Source organism: Papaver somniferum, chromosome 7 (assembly GCF_003573695.1).
Source record: "Papaver somniferum cultivar HN1 chromosome 7, ASM357369v1, whole genome shotgun sequence".
In the NCBI taxonomy this organism is placed as follows: Eukaryota; Viridiplantae; Streptophyta; class Magnoliopsida; order Ranunculales; family Papaveraceae; genus Papaver; species Papaver somniferum.
The window spans coordinates 219,159,207-219,166,563 of NC_039364.1; positions in this window are offsets into that span (position 1 = coordinate 219,159,207).

Here is a 7,357-nt window from a genome sequence, read left to right on the forward strand (position 1 = left end):
TGCTGCTTTCTATATGAAATTCTACCCTAAGCATAAAACTGCAGCTGTTAGGCAGAAAATTAGTGCTAGTGTGCAACAAGAGGGAGAGTCTCTTTATAGGTTTTTAGAGCGATTCAATGATCTCCTATCTCAGTGTCCTCACCATGGATTTGATAATATGAAACTCGTACAAATTATTTATGATGGTTTAGACTATTCGACCAAAGCCATGGTTGAGTCTATGTGCGCTGGTGAGTTCACTAGTAAAAATGCTGATGATGCTTTTACCTTCTTAGGAGCTATCGCTGAAAAATCCCAACAGTGGGAATCTTGTATTGAACCCCCTAAAAGACTCTTAGTCAATAGAAGTAGCACCAATGTGGTAGATACAAGTTTTGGTTCAGATGCTAAGTTTGCTGCTTTATCTAGAAGGTTAGAAGCTTTGGAAATGGGCCAGTCTAAAAATAGGTCCCTTGTTGAACCTAATAGAGCCTCTCAAGTCTCTAGTTGTGGAATAGAGCCCGATAATTCATTTTGGGAAGGTCAGGTTAGTGAAGAGCAAGCCCATGCTGTCTATAACAATGCTAGGTTTGAGAACCGTCAGAAGTTTGACCCATACTCAGAAACCTACAACCCTGGTTGGAGAAACCATCCTAATTTCTCTTGGTCTAAGGGCCAGAGTCAAGGCCAGTCTAGCAATTCTCAGCCTCCCCCAGGTTTTGGTTTTAAGAACTCTTCAGGTCAAACCCAGTTTCAGAACACTTCCGAGAAAAAGATCTCTACCTTAGAGGATACTCTCACTATGTTAGCAAATAACCATGAAATGCTAACAAAGAACCACATGAGCTTTCAACAAGAAACTAGGCAAGAATTGAAGAATAATTCCCAGAGTCTTGCCAAATTAGAACTTCAAGTAGGACAAATAGCTAAGTTCATAAGTGAGAGAGAAGATGGAAGGTTCCCTAGTCGTACTGATCCCAACCCAAAAGGAGAGAAATCGTACAATCATGTGAATGCTGTCACAACCCTTAGGAGTGGAAAGAAAGTTGACAACAAGGTTGCCATGCCTGATAGTGAACATGCTGTAGTTCACCCTGCTGAGCCAGAAAATGAGGAGACTGATAGAGTCTCCAAAGAGACCAATGAGGGTCCTGTTAAGCCCGGCTTTGTTCCCAGAGCCCCGTTTCCCCCCGCTAGTTCCGACTAAGAGGGAGTCCAACTTTAATGATATATTGGAGGTTTTTAAGCAGGTTAATATCAACCTTCCATTATTAGATGCAATTAGGCAGATTCCCTCTTATGCCAAGTTCCTTAAGGACTTGTGTACGCGAAAGCGTAAGCTCAGTGTCCAGAAGAAAGCCTTCATAGCTAGTCATGTGAGTTCTATTATTCAGAATACCACTACTCCTAAGTATAAAGACCCAGGGTCCCCTACCATTGCTTGTACAATAGGTAAGTACCGTGTTGAGAAAGCTTTGCTTGACTTAGGAGCCAGTGTGAATTTACTTCCATATCATGTGTACCTTAAGCTAGGACTTGGTGAGATGAAACCTACCCAGATGACACTTCAGTTAGCTGATAGGTCCGTTAAAATTCCTCGTGGTGTGATCGAGGATGTTCTCATAGAGGTTGACAAGTTTATTTATCCAGTGGATTTTGTTATCCTAGATACCCAACCTGTCCCTGACCCAGAGAACCAAATACCAGTGATTTTAGGTCGCCCGTTTTTAGCTACATCCAATGCGATCATTAACTGTCGAAATGGTATTATGAATTTGTCTTTTGGTAATATGACTATTGAGCTGAACATTTTTAATATTAGTAAGCTACCCTCTGAACTAGATGACTCGAATATAGAAGAGGTGAACATGATAGGAACATTAGTCGAGGAGTCATTACCAAACACTTTGTTAGAAGATCCATTAGAAAAATGCCTAGCTCACTTTGGGATTGATTTTGATGATGATAATGTAATTAATGAGGTGAATGCTTTGTTAGATTCAACCCCTTTGTTAGATACTAGTAATGGATGGAAACCTAAGTTCGAACCACTACCAGTTTCTAAGTCTACCCTAGTTCCTTCTTTAGAAGAGCCTCCTAAGTTGGACCTAAAACCATTGCCAGATACCCTGAAGTATGTGTTTTTAGGCCCGTCTGAGACTTTACCTGTGATTGTTTCTTCCGACTTGGATAGAGATCAGGAAAGTAGGCTAGTAACCGTCCTTCAAAACAACAAGGAAGCTTTAGGGTGGACCATAGCAGACATTAAGGGTATAAGTCCTACTGTTTGTATGCATCAGATCTATTTAGAGGAAGACACCAAACCTTCTAGGGAGATGCAACGTCGACTAAACCCCAATATGAAAGAAGTAGTTCGAACTGAGGTTCTTAAGCTATTAGATGCAGGAATTATCTACCCTATTTCAGACAGTAAGTGGGTCAGCCCCGTTCAGGTTGTTCCCAAGAAATCTGGTATTACTGTAGTCCAGAATGATAACAATGAGTTAATCCAGACTCGAGTGACCACGGGTTGGCGTGTTTGTATTGACTATAGGAAATTGAACAAGGTCACTAGGAAGGACCACTTTCCCCTTCCCTTCATCGACCAGATGCTAGAGAGATTAGCTGGACATAGTCACTACTGCTTTTTAGATGGCTACTCTGGATATAATCAGATCGTTATTGCCCCAGAAGATCAGGAGAAAACCACTTTTACATGTCCCTTTGGTACCTTTGCGTATAGACGCATGCCTTTCGGGCTATGTAATGCCCCTGCGACTTTTCAGCGTTGCATGATGAGCATATTTTCTGACATGGTAGAACGGTTCTTAGAGGTCTTTATGGATGATTTTTCAGTGTTTGGTTCGTCTTTCGATGAGTGCTTGCATCATTTGTCATTAGTTTTGACTAGGTGTAAGGAAAAGAATTTAGTGCTTAATTGGGAGAAATGTCACTTTATGGTTCGTTCAGGAATTGTTCTAGGGCATATTTTTTCTTCAAAGGGTATAGAGGTGGATAGAGCCAAAGTTGACCTTATTAAAACTTTACCAGTCCCAAAAACCGTAAGAGATATTAGGTCATTCTTAGGGCATGCTGGTTTTTATCGTCGTTTCATTAAGGATTTTAGCTTGATATCTAGTCCTCTTTGCAATTTGCTTGCAAAAGATGTTAAGTTTGTCTTTGATGATGCTTTTTTAGAGGCTTTTGAGAAGCTTAAGTCATTACTCACGACCGCCCCCATAGTCCAGGCACCCAACTGGAACCTACCCTTTGAGATCATGTGTGATGCTTCAGATTATGCTATTGGTGTTGTGCTAGGTCAGCGAGAAAATAAGTTACTTCATGTGATTTACTATGCTAGCAAAACTCTGAATGATGCCCAGTTGAACTATACCACTACCGAGAAGGAACTATTAGCCATTGTGTTTTCCTTAGACAAGTTTAGACCCTATCTCTTAGGTTCTAAGATCATCATATATACTGATCATGCTGCTTTAAAATATCTTTTGTCTAAGAAGGATACTAAACCCAGATTGATTAGGTGGATTCTGTTATTACAAGAGTTTTCTCCAGACATTAGAGACAAAAAGGGTGCCGAAAATGTTGTAGCAGATCACTTGTCTAGGCTAGTTGTTAGTTCTCCAGATGATTCCCTTCCTATAAGGGATAGCTTTCCTGATAAACAATTGTTCTTTGTTACCCAATTACCTTGGTATGCGAATATAGTGAACTATCTTGTTACTGGTCGAATGCCCCAACATTGGGGTAAACAAGATCGTTCTAGATTTTTAGCTGAGGTTAAGCACTTCTTTTGGGATGATCCTTATTTGTTTAAGTATTGTCCAGACCAGATTATTAGGAGATGTATACCTGAGAGTGACCAGTCCAGTATTATTTCCTTTTGTCATGATCATTCTTGTGGAGGTCACTTTAGTGCTAAGAAAACTGTTGCTAAGATATTGCAGTGTGGATTCTATTGGCCTTCGTTGTTTAAAGACTCCCACAGTTACTGCATTACTTGTGAACGATGCCAGAAATTAGGAACCATTTCCCGTAGGAACATGATGCCCTTGAACCCTATTTTAATTGTTGAGGTCTTTGATGTGTGGGGTATTGACTTTATGGGTCCGTTTCCTAATTCTTTTGGTAACCTATACATCCTTGTCGCCGTAGACTATGTCTCTAAGTGGATTGAGGCGGTTGCGTGTAAAACCAATGACCATAGGGTTGTGATTGAGTTCTTGAAAAATAATATACTTACACGTTTTGGTACACCGCGAGCTATAATTAGTGATGCAGGGTCGCACTTTTGTAATGGGAATTTTAGGCTTCTGATGAAGAAATATGGTATTACACATAAGGTAGCTACCCCGTATCATCCACAGACTAGTGGTCAGGTAGAGGTTTCCAATAGGGAGATAAAACGTATATTAGAGAAAACAGTTAATCCTAATCGGAAAGACTGGTCGTCTAGGATTACTGATGCCTTATGGGCTTACCGTACTGCGTTTAAGACACCCATTGGAATGTCGCCTTATCGGCTTGTTTATGGAAAGGCATGTCACTTACCTGTTGAGTTAGAACACATAGCTTATTGGGCTGTTAAGCAGCTAAATTTTTCACTTGACAAGGCAGGAGCCCATAGGAAACTCCAGCTCAATGAGTTGGACGAGATTCGTATAGATGCTTACGATAGTGCGAAGGAGTACAAGAACAAAATGAAACTTGTGCATGATAGAAACATATTACGGAAGTCATTTTCTCCAGGTCAAAAAGTTCTTCTGTATGACACTCGTTTGCATCTATTCCCCGGGAAACTGCGCTCTCGGTGGACCGGTCCTTTTGTGGTCCGTACTGTTTTTCCTCATGGAGCTGTTGAGATCGATACACTGGATGGTAGTAGTTCTTCGAAGGTTAATGGTCAGCGATTGAAGACCTTTTTAGAGCGTTTTCCTACAGATGATGTTGAGGAGGTCCCTCTGGAGGACCCTGTTTACCCTTGATTGACCATCGAGGCGATTTGTATGTTGTATAATTTTTGTATTCAGTTTTTGGTTTCACTTCACTCAGGTACTATCTTTCCGAACTCTCTCTTTACTATTTCCTCATGTTACTTATATTTTTGGTACTGTTCTTTCATGCGAAACATTGAGGACAATGTTAGATTTAAGTTTGGGGGTATGCGAGAAACTTTTTAGTTGCCATATGAATAAATAAACTCCAGAGCTTAGAAATTTATGCCTATTTAGGATTGCACTAACTAATCTAAGTGGATGGAAGCATTTTGATTGTAGGAGTTGAGGAACCAATCTGATTAGATGGCAACATCTAGAAGAGTCTATTCATAAAAGCACAGAGCTCAGGTGTTAGAAATAACATGATAGTTTCACCATATCTCGTTGAGTCCTTTTCACTTCTATTTTTATTTTATTTTGTTTTTAAACTATGTTTCTATAAGTGATAGGTGGGGCCCACGATTCAAGTTGTTACCAATGCTAGGGTGAATTAGAGTGATTGAGATACCATGAAAAAAACAAAAAAAAAAAGTTGAAAAAGAAAAAGAAATGAAAAAAAATGGTAGTTACCAAAAAGTAAAAAAAAAAAAAAAATTTGAGACCAGACCATTTGACCAAAAGGAATAAATTCAATAAAGTCGACCACTGGTACCCTTGTATATGCCAATTGTGTTGACCTAGAGTTAGGTTATCGACCACTGGTACCCTTGTATATGCCAGTGTGTTGATATTAGTCAGACTAGTATCTCAATCCATTAGGATAGGTTCATTTTGGCGGAGGCCTTCAGACAGATATGGGAAACGCCGTTCACTTAGTAAACATCAAAACCATACATGTTTTTCTATATCCATCTTCTTGATCTATCCATGTGATTAGTTTTGACTCCGAATATGATGTCCATAGTGCAACTATCTGAGTAGATCTCTGTCACTTTATATGAATTTTAGTATGCTTGAGTGCAAACTCGTGTACAACAATTGGAATTTCGCATCAGGGTACTTCTTCCTGTAGTCAATAAGTATGCCAACCAAGGAGATTCTTTAGTGCCTTCCAAGGTTCTGCGTAGATAGCTAAGGTCTGGAGTACAGGTTTTGTGGGTATATCTCTGGTAAGCCCTCCCGAAACTATAACTCGGACACTAGGGCCACCTAGGGGTTTAAAGGCTTATTGCATACGCTAAATGCAATCGACGATGCCTGCGACAGTGAGTTAGGATTTTATTTTGTAGTTTTGATTTGCTCGGGACTAGCAAATAATAAGTTTGGGGGTATTTGATAGACGCATTTATGTGTCTAATATAGCCCAATTGTATATTGTGTTAGTACCCATTTTTGTACTTATTATGGCTTTTTATGTCCCTGTAGGTATTTCTGGAGAAATAAGCTTTTGCGACGAAATTGGCTAAAAAAGTGGTTTTTGCGCTCGTGGGAGAAAATTACTATACGGACTCTCACTTTGGATAAGGGGTAACCTAATTACTAAGGGGTGAGCCATTTCCAGGCATCTGCTAAAGGGAGACCGGGACTGGATAGGGGAAGGTCACATTTCTTCACGTTTTCAAAAATGCATTTTTGGCGGGAAAATGCATGCAGCGAGGAGCAGATTTGGAGATCGAATTTCTACGTGATTTTAGGAGATTCAATGGATGTATTTGGTACGTATGGACTCTACAAGACTCAACAGGTCTCTTACAATCGATTGGACCCAACCAATTGGGCTGGAATGGCCGAGAGAGGGTTTCAAAGTCTCAACAGAGAAACGTGTTCTGTTTTAAGTTTAGAAGATTTTTGAGAGATTTCTGGAGGACTTTGACGCCAGGATATGGATGTACCTGGTCCTGTTCAAGTATTAGTTGGAGTTTGGAGAGTTTAGATAACTCAGAAGAGGTCAGAAGACGCGTACAGGGAGGATTGAAGAGAGATATTCTCTTAACTGCACGGAGAAGAAATATTGAATTTATACAAGATATTTGGGGTCTGTGGGATATATAAGAGTGGTTTCAAGTCATAAAAAGGGTTGGAAAACCTTAGGAGAGAGTTTAGAGTCGAGGAGAGCCGAGGAGAAGCGATTACAGAGAGTTACAGTGCTGCTACTGCTGCTGTTCGAGGAGGAAGAAGAATAGGAAGAACAGACCTGCTAAGGCAGTCGTTCTTCAACAGTCTTAAAACAGAAACGAGTGTCGTTGTTTTACAGCAACAGAAAACTATCGTTTAATTTTCAGCACTTACCCCTTGGTAACAGTGACGCTGTAACACTTCTGCAGCGTTGCTAATTCCTGTTTCATTTTATATACATCAATAAAGACACCTATTTTAGCCATGAATTTATCTTGTGAGTGTGTTTTTGGGATGAGGAGCTAAAC